Source organism: Halichoerus grypus, chromosome 13 (genome assembly GCF_964656455.1).
Source record: "Halichoerus grypus chromosome 13, mHalGry1.hap1.1, whole genome shotgun sequence".
In the NCBI taxonomy this organism is placed as follows: domain Eukaryota; kingdom Metazoa; phylum Chordata; class Mammalia; order Carnivora; family Phocidae; genus Halichoerus; species Halichoerus grypus.
Window position 1 is genome coordinate 31481692 of NC_135724.1, and position 16665 is coordinate 31498356.

The 16665-nt window shown below is 38.4% G+C and overlaps 1 long non-coding RNA gene across 1 annotated transcript in view; it reads left to right on the forward strand.

Moving 5' to 3' along the window:
- The first annotated feature begins 3300 nt into the window (after positions 1 to 3300).
- Positions 3301 to 16665, forward strand: part of LOC118536238 (uncharacterized) — a 188502-nt gene continuing 175137 nt past the window's right edge. Inside the window, exons 1-3 of the long non-coding RNA XR_013443153.1 lie at positions 3301 to 3421; positions 4859 to 4956; positions 7252 to 7391. This is a non-coding gene — a long non-coding RNA (uncharacterized LOC118536238). The remainder of the gene's footprint in view (positions 3422 to 4858; positions 4957 to 7251; positions 7392 to 16665) is intronic.

Genomic DNA, 16665 nt, shown 5'->3' on the forward strand with positions numbered 1-16665 from the left:
GGCAAGATCTCATTCTTTTTTGTGGCTGCATAATATTCCATCACACACACACACACACACACACACACACACACACAGACACACCCCACATCTTCTTTATCTATTCATCTATCAAGGGATATTTAGGTTGCTTCCATATCTTATCTATTGTAAATAAGGCTGCAATAAACATAGGGGTACATATATCTTTTCAAACCAATGTTTTTGTTTTCTTAGGGTAAATGCCCCAATAGTGAAATTATTGGATAATATGGTATTTCTATTTTTAATTTTTTTTTAAGATTTTATTTATTTGACAGAGAGAGACACAGCAAGAGAGGGAACACAAGCAGGGGGAATGGGAGAGGGAGAAGCAGGCTTCCCGCTGAGCAGGGAGCCTGATGTGGGGCTCGATCCCAGAATCCTGGGATCATGACCTGAGCCGAAGGCAGATGCTTAACAACTGAGCCACCCAGGCACCCCTCTATTTTTAATTTTTTGGAGGAAACTCCATACTGTTTTCTACAGTGGCTGTACTGATTTACATTCCCACCAACAGTGCATGAGGGTTTTTTTTTTTTTTTTCCACATCCTCATTCAACAGTTGTTATTTCTTGTCTTTTTGATACTATTCACTTTGAGAGGTGTAAGGTGATATCTCGTTATGGTTTTGATTTGCATTTCCCTGATCATGAGTGATGCTGAGCATCTTTTCATGTGTCTGTTGGCCATTTGTATGTCTTCTTTAGAAAAATGTCTATTCAGGTCCTCTGCCCATTTTTTAATCAGATTCTTTTGATGATGTTATATGAGTTTGTTATATATTTTGGATATTAACCCCTTATCAGAGATATCATTTGCAAATACCTCCTCCCACTCAGTAGGTTGCCTTTTTATTTTGTTGATGGTTTCCTTTGCTGTGCAAAAACTTTTTATTTTGTTATAGCCCCAATAGTTGTGGATTTGTTGTTGTTGTTGTTTGCTTTTGTTTCCTTGCCTTAGGAGACATGACTAGAAAAATGTTGCTATGGCCAATGTCAGAGAAATTACTACTTATGTCTACTAGTCACATTTCAAGCCACATCTGACTAGTGGCTACCATATAGAATAGGTGCATTCCTGAGAGAGTCGTACCATTCTGAAATGTAGTAGTTTACGAGATGGGGTTTTTGAGAGCAGGGACTGGAAACTGAACATCAGAAAATGTAAAGATAATGTGTCATTCGGGGGTTATAGTTAGATTCAGTGCCAGAGGAGGTAGAATCAGCCAATGTCCATGGAGGAGCAGGTAAGAACTGAAAGAGTTATCAAACCAAAGTGTAAAATCTACATTTCTTTCCTTTAGAGACATCTCCCTATTCTTTCAGAATATTACATCATGCTTCTCACTCTGGACTCTGAAATCTTTGACTATATATCTTTGCCTGTATATGTGTGTGTGAGAGAGAGAGAGAAAGAGAGAGAGAGAGCAAGTGAGTGAGAGCAGGAGAGTGAGCATGTGTATAGGCAAATGTATGTCGGTATTTTAAAAAATATGTGAACATAGATTACCTAAGTTCTCTAATTTGCTTTTGTCACTTGGACATACATTTTGGACATCTTTTTGTATTACTACATGGAAATCTACCATAATATTTTTAATGGGAACATCAAATATCTTTTCTGCCATTTACTTGACCAATATCCTGTCAGTAGGTATTAAATATTTTGATGTTTCTACAACTAAATGAATTGTGGCTATGTACATTCTTGTGTACATCGTGAATACTTTATGCAGAATAGATCCTTAGAATGTAAGCTGCTGAATCAAAGACTCTGGGCACTTAAGTTTTTTTACACCCTGACAAATTGCCTTCCAAAATAGTTAAACCAGTTTATGCCCCACCCATATGGCAGAATTTGTCCTTCCCTACACTGTACTTGTTCCATAGGTTCTCAGCCTCCAAATTGTTTTGCCAATAGTGGGCAAAAGTTATGTTATGATTTCATTTTAATTTTAAATTTTGTGTTTTTCCTAGAATGAACAAGTCATTTTATATTTTATTGGAAATTAATACTCTTACAAAAATGTTGCAGTTTTATATTCGATTGCTTTTTAGTTTACTTCAAAAGTATTTCATGGATATTAATACTTTATGTGTCATAAATGTTACAAACATTTTATCCTAGATTGTCATTTCCTTTGTTTTTTTGCTTCTGATATATTTTACAGTGAGATGTTTAAAATTTCATGCATTCAATTACATCAATCTTTTTTTTTTTCATGGCCTCAGGATTTTGAAGCTTAATTGGGAAAGTCCTTCCCACCCTGAGATTCTCTAATATTTAAAAGATTTCCATATTTTGATCTTTATCCTATTGCCAATTTGTTTTTAAATATGGTATAGGAACCTAACTTTATTTTTTCTAATATATATCCAATTTTCTGACACTATTTAAGTTTCTTGGTGTTGTTCTTTTAAGGATGTATGACATAATCTTAGACATGCAATATTTTGATTCCTCTGTATTATGTATTTCCTAGATGCTACTTTTTTCCATGATCTCCACGGCTCACATTTAAATTGTCCTTTGCTTATCGAAAATAATATTTTCTCGCTGACAGAATAACTGGGTTGATTAAATTCTGAATATTAATAATAATAATGCCTCACATTTACATAGCCCTTTGTCATACACAAAGCATTTACACATATATATTTAATTCTCATAACACCCTGTGAGTTAAATGGGGCAGGTATTCTCCACTTTACAAATGAGGAAACCAAGGCTTAGGAAATGAAGTGATTTGTTCAAGGTCACATTGCCACTGTGGGATAAGTAATGATCCAGAAACAATTCCTATCCAGTGCTTTCATTCCCTTTCCCAGTCAAACCTGCTCAGAGATCACTCACATTTAGTCATTTGTTTTTTCAATTATCATTAATTGAGGACTAGAGCAGAGACTCTTAGTTGCCTATCCAGCATCCATCTTTCCCCTCATTTCTAAAAGAATGTTCATTATGTTCAGGTATCTCCTTTTTTCAGGATATAGCTCAGAGGAAGAGTGGATCCTGATAGGATTATCCATCATGATAATCCCATTCCTCTTCCAGGTAACTGGTTTGGAACCGGCGTATAATTATTTTTGGTCAATGAGTTGTATGGAGAAGTGTGCTTGGGTGAAGGGGTTGCTGAGTCCTTTTCTTTACTCCTAAGAAAGAGACACAGATATGACAATTCTTTGTCTCTCCCCAGCACAAACCACTACTGGATGTAACACTTGGAGCTTCTGGGGCCACCCTGCTGCTGGGCTAGAGCGGAGGGCACCATGGAATAGAGCAGAGCAAGAGAACAGTAAGAGAGCTGCTGGATCCTTCTCCACCTCCGAACTTCTTGTGATGCCAAATAAACGTCCTAATAGTCCTGTCAGTCTGGACTAAGGCTTTCTGTGAATTGCAGGTGAAAGCATCCTAATCAATACAAAGGCTCAATGAGCATGCAGAAGAGAGAGACTGGTGTTACAGAGATCTCCAATACAGTATGTTTCAAAGAGGCTACTTTTCATATTGAGCTGCTGAACATCCTATTTATAATTTCTAGTGCTACCACCCAAACTAAGGCCTCTGGAATATGAGGATAAGCCAGGCTTTTTGTATCTTTAATGAGAGTCTGTACATGATTCGAATCTGAGAAACACTATTTTGTAATATGTATTTTCTTGAAGAAATGTATATTTAACAAAAATCAAAGCCTTTTTCTTTAAGGATGAAGACACACCATCTGCTAGTAGTCAAAAGAGAGCTTTCCATCCTTGAGACCCACTGTGTTATAAAAGATGGAAGAGTTGGAGTTTCAGGGAGGTTCAAGTGGAAATCACAGCTCCCACTTACCACCTCTGTGATCCCGGGCCAGCTCCACATTGTCTCTTAACCTCGATTTTCTTGACTTAAAAACAAACACAGTACCAGCAACATGAAAGAGTGGCCGTGGGATTGGATAAGATATATATGAGGTGTTTGACAGAGCCTGACCCCTGGAGAACACCTAGAAAATGGAATTTCTCTTTATTTCCCCCTTTTCTTAAAATTTTACCTGATAGGCTAGTGGTCTGCTCTGCAGTTGGCCTCGGCTTTCTCTGTTATTGTCAACAGACAGCGCTTTTTTGAGGTCCCTCAGAGAATGGATCAATGCATACAGTTGCAATATTTCCTGGAGCAGGAACTTGAAACAGACCCCCAGACCTTGGAGGCCACTTATTTTTGGAGTATACCACTTGGTTGCCTGTTGCCCCACTAATTGTTTGGTCCTGCTCCAAGGATAGGAAGGTTCTTCTTTCAATGCTCTCTCCCAGCTAAGGCATGCCCGGTGTTCTCACTGCTGTTGCATGTCACCTGCCTAATGTCCTCTTGCTCCTCAGAACTGCCTCCTATTATTACCCTCCTGCTACCCTTTCCCCTGGTAATTGTCGGCAGATGCCCTCCATCTGCCCTCTCCCCCTGGCTAATTGCCTTCTGTTTTTCCCTCCCCACTGGTCACATGCCTGGTCTGCCCTCCTGTCACCCTTCTTACCTGCTAACCTCTGCTTGATTTGCTGCCCTTCAGACTGCCTGCTGCCCGCTCATTTCCTGTGCCGCTCATCCCACCTGCTGCGCGCCTGGGGTCACCTTCCTGCTGCCTGCTCCACCTGTCCCAGGGCTGTTGGATTTCGCCCCCTGAAAAGCACAGATGGGATCTCTCCAGCTTCCCTGTGATTGTCTAATGGGGAAGTGGGAAGCAATGACTGTGTGGAATAAATGGAGAGAAAGAAAAAAACAAAACTAAACTAAAAACCACAAACACCCAGATAGTTATAAAAATCCAGAGTAATTTAGCTAAATAAAGTTATGTCTCTCTCAGAATCCAGGACATACATACAAGATGGAAGGAAGGGAATCATCCTTGTGAACTGGTTAAGATAGACTCTCCACCGCTTGGGAAGCAGCCATATGTTGCAGGTAAGTGCCCCGAGGGTAAAGGTTCCTCTTCCACGTCTAACGCTGAAAGTAAGGATCCAGCTTTGGTGCTACACAGGTCTGTGCATGGAAAGTGATTGCATTTCACTGCATGGCATAATTTAAATGAACACCAGGGGCCCTTAAAGCTGCTGCTGAATGTTTGCAACCTGTATCTGGCATTTAGCCTTCCATATCTATTTGAGATGCTCTATTGGCGCCGTTAGCAGGAATCTCTTTTTGGGTGGCATTTCCCTTTGATTTTCTCTAATTGTTTGTTTAAACTGGCACAAAACACTCACAAATTGGGCACAGTTGTAAATTAATAGAATCTTTTATTGAGAACTTTACTCCCAAAGACAGCGTTCCATTTAGAGCAGAGAAGTTGCTCTTAAGCCAAAAATTAATTGTGTCATCCAGGATACAGAGATCTTTTATATTTGAGTGGGAAGGTGCCACAGCGATCAGATGTCAGGCCCCCACACTTGGCTAAGAACACAAGGAACCTGTGAGAAGGAGTAGGCATGAACATTGGCTTTGGACATGGTATCTAAGATTTGTTTTTACTCTTCCTCTCCAAGCCTAATAGCTAGTCCTTTCATTATACCCTTCTCAAGCAGGAGATGTTGATGATGCATATATGAACATCCCTAGAGGTTACACTATCATTTACCCTGGTTGTCCAAAAACCTCTACTCCAAAATGAAATGTCTTCATTACCTTTAACTGAAAATCTTGTTACTTTTCTCCTCAAACTGACAGCCAGACCAACGAGATGATGATCACATTATTTAGTTGTTAAAGCATTTTTTGTTTTCTAAAAACCAGTTATTTCTTTGGTAGTAATGTTAACAATGTGACTGACCTCAGGCTGCCTTCTCTTGGCCTCAGTTAACTCATTTGTTAATTGCAGCCAAGGACGGAGGAAACCAGACATTCTGTTGAGATTCTACTGAGCTTGAAGATACTGGAATATTTTTGTATCCTGAAACTCAGGAGACTTAAAACTTCTAGCTATTTCTGAAACATGCCCATGGCCCCCACTGATAATGAGTAGTTATCAATACCTGCATATGACAGATTTTCTAGTTTTCATAGTCCTAGACCATGAGAAAACAAGGCTATAGCAGATGTGGCCATTTTCTCTGGAAGGTGGCTATGTATAAAAAGCAATCTCCAAGGATACAAGGAGAGTCATATAATCTGTCAATATGAGTCATAGAAAGTCTGAGGTGAAGGAAATCTCAGTGATATCTAATTGTATTTCTTTATGGTTTGGACATAGTAACCAGGGTCTCAAGAATGCAAGTGACTTGCCTGGTGTTAGTGCTAGAATAGGACTAGAGCCTTTGCTCTCTGTTTTTGGTCCATATTCTTAGTATAGTTTTTATATAGGGTTCTGAGATCACCCCACCTTTTACTCGACCCTTGGAATTTGGGCTGGTAATAGTAATAATTATCTCAATAAATCAGAAAGTCTTGCTGATTTGGCAGATATGAAAAGAAAAAAAAAAAAAAAAAACATTTTGGAGTTTTACTCCTTGGCTTAATTGAATAAATTTGAGATCAGGTCACAGTCCATATCATGTGAGAAATATGAGTGCTGATGTCTTCAAATTGACACAAGAATCATTTACCATCTATCTCCCATCTCACAGTAATTAAGCACATTGCCTCCATTGCTCAGCACTATTTTAATTTTCCACCACAGGTATTTTTAATTGTCTTCATCCTTAAACCAAAAGAGAAAGAATAAGGGAGTTAGTAGCTTGATCCAGTGAATGACTGTTCACTGAGAGAGGTGTGTGTCTAGGGGGAGTGGGGAGCGTAGTTACTGAAATGTCATAGTTTTCAATTCAATTTAGATTTAAATAATTTTAAAGATGCTGTTGGAGGTTCCTCGTCCCACAGGAAAATTTGCTATGACTGCGTATTCCTGGAACACTGTTGTGAAGAAAATGGTGCTGGCTACAGGCTTATCAAAAGATCATCACAAAGAAATAAATAGTTTATCAAGTAAAACTAAGTTAATTGGACTTACTGCATTAAGGAAAAACACCAACTTTATAGAGTCTCAAAACAAACAAACAAAAAAAAATAGAAGAAATTAGAGGGCCTTGACTAGGTGATTCTGAAGGTGATCTTGCAAGGTGAACTGGCTAGGATTGGGCAGAGATTATGACATAATAGTTTTGGATTAGTGAGCCCAGTGAGGTGAGGGTCTTCAAGGGAGCCTAGATGGGAAACTGTTTTAGTCTCATTTGACATTTTATTTATTTATTTATTTGTTTATTTAAGTAGGCTCCACGTCCAGTGTGGAGCCCAATGTAGAACTTGAAGTTGTGACCCTGAGATCGAGACCTGCGCTGAGATCAAGAGCTGGACACTTAACCGACTGAGCCACCTGGGCGGCACCCCTGACATTTTATTTTTGAGGAGTAAGTACATGGCTTCTCATTATTCACAGTTAGAGTATTTGCACATTTGCATACCAGCTACAATTTATCTGTAAGCCCCCAATCAATACTTCTTGTGCTCTCATGGTCTTTTGTGGCTATGTGCGGAGTGACAACAGCTGGTGAGGTTGAACAAGGCAACATTCTGTCTTCTTATTTCTGCTCTCATATTATAAACAAATGCCATTTTTGTGCCTTATTTGGTGCCACGTTTTTCATATTTTTGTGCTTTTTGTTGGTGATTTTGCTCTTTAAAATGGCCCCCAAGCATGATGCTAAATTGTTGCCTAGTGTTCCCAAGTGCGACAAGGCTGTGATGGGCCTAACAGAGAAAATGCATGTGTTAGAAAAACTTTGTTCAGACATGAGGTACAGTGCTGTTGGCCGTGAGTTCAGTGTTAATGAATCAACTATATGTATACAGTGGTGTGTGTGTGTGTGTATGTGTGTGTGTGTGTGTGTGTGTGTGTGTGTGTATACACCATTGAATATGGTCTTCAAACAGAAATATACATAAAATAAGGTTATATATTGATCAATCTATAAAAATGTAGTGACTAGAGGCTTGCAGAAACCTAACTCTGTATTTCCCCTTGGAACAATTCAGTATTCACTAATTCAGTGTTTTTAGGCATTTTAGAACATAACTGCTGTAAATAATGAGAATCGACTTAATTTTTGCCTTTTTTTATTTATGTCTTGTCCCATCTTGTTTAATACAGGGACAGTAAATGATGTTTTCTGTTCTCAGTGACTTTTTAACCACGCCACGAGATGGGAATTCCTTTAGTCCTCTAGTGCGTGTTCAGGGCAAGGGGTAGCCTGGACTGTTTGTTCATTTCCTGTGGTGAGCAGATATTTAGGGCCTCTGGGAAGATGATTTCAATGGAATGGGGCTCAGAATGTATGTCCAACTATCCCTCCGATGTGGGGCTTTGTGATTAACAGTACATTGAGCACAACCAAGGATGTGCTCTACCGCACGGGCACCTGCTTCAACAGCAGTTGTAGGGCGCACCGCTGCCTTTTCCGAGACAACCAAACCAGCTGCCAGGCGACTACTAACAACAGGTGCACTTTCTGCAAATTAAATTTCTTCACCATTCTTTTGAAATTCTTTTCATGGCAAAAGTTCAATTGTATTTGAAATCCATTCACATTTTCATGAAAAAATTCAACACTACACTTGTTGATGGAAAAAATAATTATTTTACAATATATAAATAAAATCTAAATGCTTGAAAATTTTTCTGTAGTTGTAAAGAATACGATTTAACATTTTAATCACTAACTGTATAGTTTCTCATCAGGGGTGACTGTGAATAATTCGAAGAGATCATTATTAAAAAGCAATTACATGTAACAATTACAAGTATATAACCTAATATAAAAAGTTACATCCACAGAAGCATACTTAAGCTTCTCATTAAAAATGTGAAAACATTTTATATGAAAGTTTTATACAAATTCCCCATTAATATCTTCCTGATACTTTGTATTTGATGCTTTTATTTTAGCGGGTATGTTATTTCTCCGCTGAGAACCTCCCTGCCCCCTGTGCTCCTGTCAGGTGTCTTGCCTGCTGGTGACTCTTAGCTGAGGCCCTCCTTAAAAACTATCCTTCTCCAAAGGGAGCTCCTTTGGCCAAGGTTATTTCCTCTTCCCGGAGAGAATTTGCATCCAATGACTAGTTAATGTGGGGATACAAAGGCTTCACCCTCTTGCCACCATTTGGGAAAACCCTGAGAAGCACCTCCAGCTCCAGAGCTCTCTATAGGTGGGATTGGCTGAGGCTTCTGCTGGACCACATCACAGTTTAACACATCACAGTTAGCCTTCTGCCCAGTTCTATTTTCCTAACTCCCTTACAGGGATTGATCCCCAAAACATGCCCCAATAAACCTCCGCATGCAAATCTCCACCTCAAAGTTTGTTTCCCAATGAAACCAACCTATGACTCTTACCATAATTACATACTGCAAAAGTAAATTAGGAGACATATTTTTACCAAACTCCGTGTAGCCCGAATTTACTTAAGCTTAGCACAATGTGCTTTTCAGATTTTATCATTTTCTATAGGTGCTATTTCATACAAAAATGAAGGAAGCACAGCTCTTAGGAAAAGTAAACCAAAGACATATTATCTGTTCTTATAACATTTAATACTATCCCTATGCTGGTGACTTCTGAATGTATATGAAATGTATATCCAGCCCAATTTTCTTCTATGATATCTATCCTAGCTTTGCATATAGAATTTCCTTTTTGACATCTCCCTGTGTATTTCTCATATGATTCCTGAGTTTAACATGTTTAACTGGAACTCTTAATTTTTTCTCAAGACTTGACACCCCACCAGCCACCCAGCCCATCAGTCTTTTTCCAGAGTGTAAGGCACCCCCAACAGTCAGTTGCCATAGCCAGAAACCTAGACTCACCCTCTAATTCCAACCTGTCTGTTACGTTCTCCCTCATTAAACCATCAGCAAGCCCTGTCCGTAGAAAAATAAAAACTTTCTATTTTTTTTTCACTAGGTCACATAGCTCTAGCTATAGGACTAGGATCGCAGCTTCCTCAGTGGTCTTCATTTTTCTACTCATAACTTTCTAACTTTCCTCCGTATGGCAAAGATAGTGATTTTTAAATGTTAATTAAGTCAGGCAGATCTTATGCTTAATATCTCAAGATGACTTTGCTTTGCTTCAGGTCAAACCCTTCACAATGACCTATAAGGCCCTGCATATCCAGTGCCTGCCCCCTCTCCTACTCAGCTCCTAATACTCTAATGCCTCTCTTCCTCTGTTCCACTGTTCTTTTCCTGGTCCTATGAACAAGTCAAGCACCTTTCCTGCTCCTGAAGCCTTTCACATGTTTTTCTTCCTGTTTGATGAGCTTTAACCTAATGCCTAGCACATTCACATTTAGTACATGATTCATGTTTTATATCCTTGAGGCTTCATTCAGCATATTGGTCTTTATGTGGTCTTTCTCAATCATCATCTCTAGAAGTATTGTGTATTATTTTTTCTCTATTTCAGTGCATTTTATTGTTTTCTTCATATACTTCATCACAATTTGAAATGATCTATTTTGTTCATTTTTTTTTTTAATTGTCCCTCTGCTCTATTACAATGTTAGCTCCACGAGGAAGGAGTTCTTATCCACTTACTGCCATATCCCTTCGGCTCAGCACAAGCCTTGGCCCAGAGTTAGCATCCAGTAAATATACTTGGGGTTAATAAATGATTAGTGAAGAATGCAACTCATGCCTATATGTGATACTCTCTAGACACTGACTTTTTAACTTGTAAACTAATCAGGGTAAGACATTTCAAGGCTTGAAAATGATATTTTTCATACAAAGTCACACTGATTTGATACATTCTTTCAGCAAGAGGCACAGAACCTTTAGAGAAAAATATGTTTCAAAATATATAATTTAATGGCACTTTTGAGGAATCAACTGAGCATGATGTTTTCTCATCATTTAAACCTTGGCTGGGATTTAAATTTTAGAGAAGAAATCCACTAAATAGCAGACATCAACTAAGCAAGAAAAATATAACAGAATATTAAGTGAATGGACTGATGAAGTACAGCTATAATTTCAAGTCAACTGTGTCTTTTGACTCTGATCAGCAAATCGGCTATTTATGATCATTAATTGGTCAACATTATGAATCACTACTACCTACAAGCCACTGAGTAAGTTACATTAAGTACAAAGGGCCCCACTTTGTGGGAACTCAAACCTAAGTAGGTGAGATGGTCACCCTTAGACCTTATCAAGGAAATTTAGAAAATTCTGCATCTGATCCTCAAAATGCTGTTCAACCTGATATTAAGCCAGGATTAAATTTTACCGCATGCCAGACACCATATTAAGAGGTCTCATCCTCACCTGGACCTGATTTAGATGTTGACATTCTGGACTATGCACAGATGCTGTAATGGTATGAGACTCTTAAAGACTTTGAGGGGAGTGTCAATGTATTTTGCATATGGTGGGGCATGGATCATTCAGGGTCAGTAGGGGTACGGTGGCAGACAGACTCTATGATGACCCCTCATGATTCCCATCTCCTAGTATTCAAGCCCTTGTGTAGTGATCCCTTCCTTTTAGGGTGGGTAGGACCTGCGACTTTTTTCTAACAAACAGAATGTGGTAAAAGAGATAGGAGTTCATGATTACATGTGTTTAATTACATGGTTATGTTTCATAAAATTATAGTGGCCATCTTGCTGTAGTCTGTCTTGCTGGCCCACATGGCAAGAAACTGAGGGTACTGTGTAGGGGGTTGAGGGTAGCCTCTGGTTGACAGCAAGAAACTGAAGCTCTCAGTCCTACAACAAGAAACTAAATTCATCCAACAATCATGTGAGTGGGGAAGCATATTCTTCCACATATGAGCCTCAGATGAAGCCACAGACCTAGCTAATACCTGGATTACATCTTTGTGAGATTCTGAAACAAAGAAATCAGGTAAACTATGTCAAGACTCCCAAAATGATGAGATAATAAATGTGTGCTGTTTTAAGCCACTTAATTTATTGTTTGGAGCAATAGGCTAACACAGAATTGCTCTGCATTCTTCCTTGATCTTCCTTTATTTTCTTTGACTCCTTGGCCAACTATGTTTGTGTTCAGCACCATGAATAAGAGCCCTGACTTCTATAGGATACCCTCATCACCAAGGTCACAGCCTATAAGATAGACACAGGTTTCATTCCATCCTCATGAGTTCCAGCTAATCTTCATCAGATTCTAGGCTGCTCATAATCTTCCATTATCAACTATCTGCCCTTTGGACTTTGGGCTTCAACATTAGATGTAAGGATAGCCTTGTGAAGACTATATAGCAATCCCCTATCCCATAAGGTGTAAGCTAATTCCCTGTAATAATCAATCAGTATCTACCTATCTGTCTCTCTGTCTGTCTATCCATCTATCCATCTGTCCATTCATCTGTCCTTCTGGTTCTGCTTCTCTGGTTAGACCCCAACTAATAGAATATATGCTAAGCACTCTGTTATGTGTTGGGGATCCAAAAACTGATGAAACATACTTTCTTGCCTTGGTAAATAGGTCAGTGGAAAAGAAAGGTTTAAAAATAGAAAAAAATCTAACACAGTATGGTAAGCCAAAGTGAATTACATAGCTAAAATGGAGAAATAATCACCGTGCTTTGGAGACTCAGAGAATGATGCTTCTAATTCCTATTGAGAAATGGAAATATTGACAGAAGAAAAAACATTTGGTTAGTGGGGACTTTCCAGGAGAAGAATGGAGAATAGTGTTAAGATGAGAGCAGTGGAGTAGAAAGGCAGTGTTAAGATACTGGTAAGAGCATAGAGACAGCATCAAAAAGGAAGTTTCGTGATTAATGATAATTTCCATGAAGTTCAGTCATGGGATGCTGGGGTTGTTAGGAAAGTCATTTAGTGATGGAATATATCCCAAAGTAGGATCTTTTATCCTATGGCGAGGAGTTGTGATATTTTCCTGTTGATAACAAGAAACTATTTTTTTAAAAGATTTTATTTTTTTTATTTGAGAGAGAGACAGAGTGAGCATGAGCGAGGGTGGGGGGGGAGGGCAGAAAGAGAGGGAGAAACAGATTCCCCATTGAGCAGGGAGCCCAACTCAGGGCTCAATGCCACGACCCCGAGATCATGACCTGAGCTGAAGGCAGATGCTTAACTGACTGGCACCCAGGTGCCCCAATAACAAGAAACTATTGAAAGTGCTTTAGAAGATAACTCTAAAAGCAATATGGAAAAGCAATTGGAGAGACTATAAGCCTGGTGGTAGAGAAACAACCCAGTATGTTATAGTAGTCCCAGGAGAGAAAGATCATAGCTTCAACTAAGAAAGATGCATTAGATAGATTTTTGAGGTAGACTCTTAGGATTTAATATCTAGAATAGGGGATCTGGGAAAGATGGAGAATTTTGATAGTTATTTATCAACATATATTATGAAATGCCATAGTTAATATTTAATTTATAAAACTAATAAGCACATCTTTAACTTTCAGGTCAGAGAGTTTGAGAGAGAGGTCAAGATGTTCTCTCTTTCTTTCTCTTCATACCACATTAGCATATTTGTAGGGTAAGAGGAAGGAAGGAGAAGTGTAGGAGAGCCTGACAATAAAATAAGGGTAGGCATGTTGGAATTATTAGAAAGCATGGTGATGAATGATGAAATTCCAGGTACAGATTGAGGAATATCTTTTCCTTTGACATGGAAGGTTAATGCTTTTGACAAATTTAGATGTAAAAAATGTGATATGTTGTTGGGAAATAAAAGCATTCATATTAATTGGAATTTAAAGCAGTGCAGCCTCTTTGGAAAACTGTTTTGGCATTTCTTCAAAAAGTTAAATATAGTTTCTGTATGACCCAGGAATTCCACTTCTAAGTAATATAGCCAAGGGAATAAAAAGATATATCCACATAATACCTTTGCAAAATTTCTGTAGCCACATTTTTTATGGTAGCCAAGAAAGAAAAACAAGTATCCACCAACTGATGAAATGATAAAAAAAGATGTGGTGTGTAATTAACTATTCTTCAGCCATAAAAAGGAATGAAGATTCATGGGTACACAATATGGATGAACCTTGAAAACATTATGCTAAATGAAAGAAGCTGGACTCAAAAGACCATATATTTATGATTCCACTATATAAAATGCCCAGAATAAGCAAATTCACAGAGGCAGAAAGTATATTAATGGTCCAGGGGCTGGGGCAATGGAGAATAGGTAGTGGTAATAATTGGTACAGGCTTTTTTTCGGGGGGGGGGGGTAGTGAATATGTTCTAAAGTCTGATAGTGGTGATGGTTGCAGAACTCTGTAAATGTATTAGAAATCACTGAATCATATACCTTAGAAGGGTGATTCTTTTGATATGTGAATTGTATTTTAATAAAACTGTTGCATATTTTTTAAAAGAGCAGATTTGTTGAGGGATCACCCATTTGATGGGCTCCATTTTCTCAAAAAATATATATTGAAGCTGCAATGATAAAAATTCTAAGAATTTTCAGGGATTCTTGTCAACATAGCTGCATTAAAGGAAAAAAAGTAATATTTCCTCCTTTTGGTAAATCTCAAAATTTTACTAAACTTAGTAAAATTGAATTTATAGGAGCTGCCTTTTCTAGTGTCCAGATTCTTTGGAATGTTGCTGCTCCTTGTGATCTACATATGTAGACAATGTTTAGGAGAGCTAGAGAACCTGATTTGGGTAGACTTCAAGGTGATCCCTTATTTTTTCTTCGGTCATGTTTCTTATGTCTATAAGCTAGAATTATCTGGATTTCAAATGCCTGTCTTGTCTTCAGGGTGATCTACACTTAGCAATCTTATAATAACACACGTTTAAGATTAATTTGACCCAGGAAGCACAGTGTATTACAATAGCAAGCAAAGGTTCATTAGCCTCTGGGAATAAATTTCATTCTGTTTTATATGTGTTAGCCCTATCTATTTCATCCACAAACTGGAATTCAGGAGAGTTCTGTGAGTAATGAGTGTCTGGCTCTTCTGATTTTGATGTTGGAAAATATAAAACAACCAACCAACAAACAAGTGGATCAGGAATATTTAGAATGCAAATCTAAATTTCTTACCAGGGCTCTCGGATGTTATCTTAACGTCTAATAGGATCACTTCAGTTCATACTGTTCTTTAGATTCATTGTTAGGATGAATTCATGTTAGAAAGGCTAGGTTATATGGAAGGGTAAAAACTCACTGTCCAAAGAGAGAAGGAGAAAAAAAAGTAAACCAACATTTTCTAAACACCAAGTGAGAACTTAAACAATTTATCTTCTAAAGATACTCTATTCAATATTCTACCCTTGTGCTATTTTAATATGGCCATTAAAGTAAGCATGCCCCTTGTTTAGTCACCCAGAGAACAACCTTCACATGGCATCCTCTGGGTACAGAGCAGTGTCATAATGAATCTCTTCCTCCCCATTAATGTCTTTTGCTAAATGTATAAAACATTTTATTTCTCATTAATGTCCTTCATTAAATTAAAAAAAAACCCTGAATGCATATATTTTTATTAAAACCAGTGGGATCCTAAATTCACTTAAAAAGTTTTGCTAAGATATATGCTGCACATTTTTATCAGTATACCCTAATCATAGCAATGCAGAAATAGTTTCACTTGACAATATCAAAACAAATTGTGCAAAGGGGACAAAAAACTGGAGAGTGAGCTCTGAGGAGCCCAGATTCCCTCCTCTACATCTTCCAGTAAGCAGAGGTCTGGTGCAAAAACACCACTGGAAGGAAATTTTTAAATTGCCCCTTCACCAAGTTGAGTACACCAGGCTGCCTTGTTCCATGTATGTCCACACAGGAAGGTACACTGATCCATCATTAATTTGTCAGCTGTCACCCCATTTTCAGTATTTGGCCCAATCATCTGCTACCTGCCCCCTTTGCCCTTTCCAAAAACTACCTCAATAGGTCAGGATTTCTGCTAGCCCCAGATCTTGGCATTCTCAGCTTCTCTTGGATTGCAATTATTAGTTATAATTAGGTGTATAATGTTTACATTCTCAGCTATAGAGTAAGCTTCAAGAATACAGGGCCAAGTCTGGTTTGTTCAGCATAGCATTTGGCACATTGAGATTCTCAATACATATATGTTGACTGACTGACATGGACTAGAAGAGCAAACTGGTTAACTTCTTGTTCACCTGTACACTGTCCTCAAATTCATGGTTGGTTTGTAGTGCCATCCCTTCAGGATGGTCTCATCCCACCTTGTTGAGGAGTGGAGAATGCTAGCAGATGATGGGATCTGACCTCCAAAGCCTAGAGAAGGGTGGTGACAAACAACCACGTGGGGGGAAAATCTTCCCTCCTACTATGGAAAAGATTTAGACTGTTTTCTCCCCAGAGCTTCCTTTACATTTCTATACTTCTCTTTATGATTTTGTATCTCAACTGACTTGGAATTTGTCCTAATTGCTTCTATGTCAGGGCCTGACTGAGAATTCATGAAGAGGCAGAAAAGGTGAATTTGACAACTCTAGTGGTGTATCCATAAGTTCTAAATGTAACCATGCCGCAATTCCAATTTTGCTTAAATGAACAAAGTTCTTGTAAAGAATCAATGTTTTCTGGGAACTCAGCTTCATTTTTCAGTCTCCTGTAGACAGGTCTTATCAATCCCAGCTTGATATGCACCCAAAATAGGACAATGGGCCAATTTTTAGACTTATTTTCT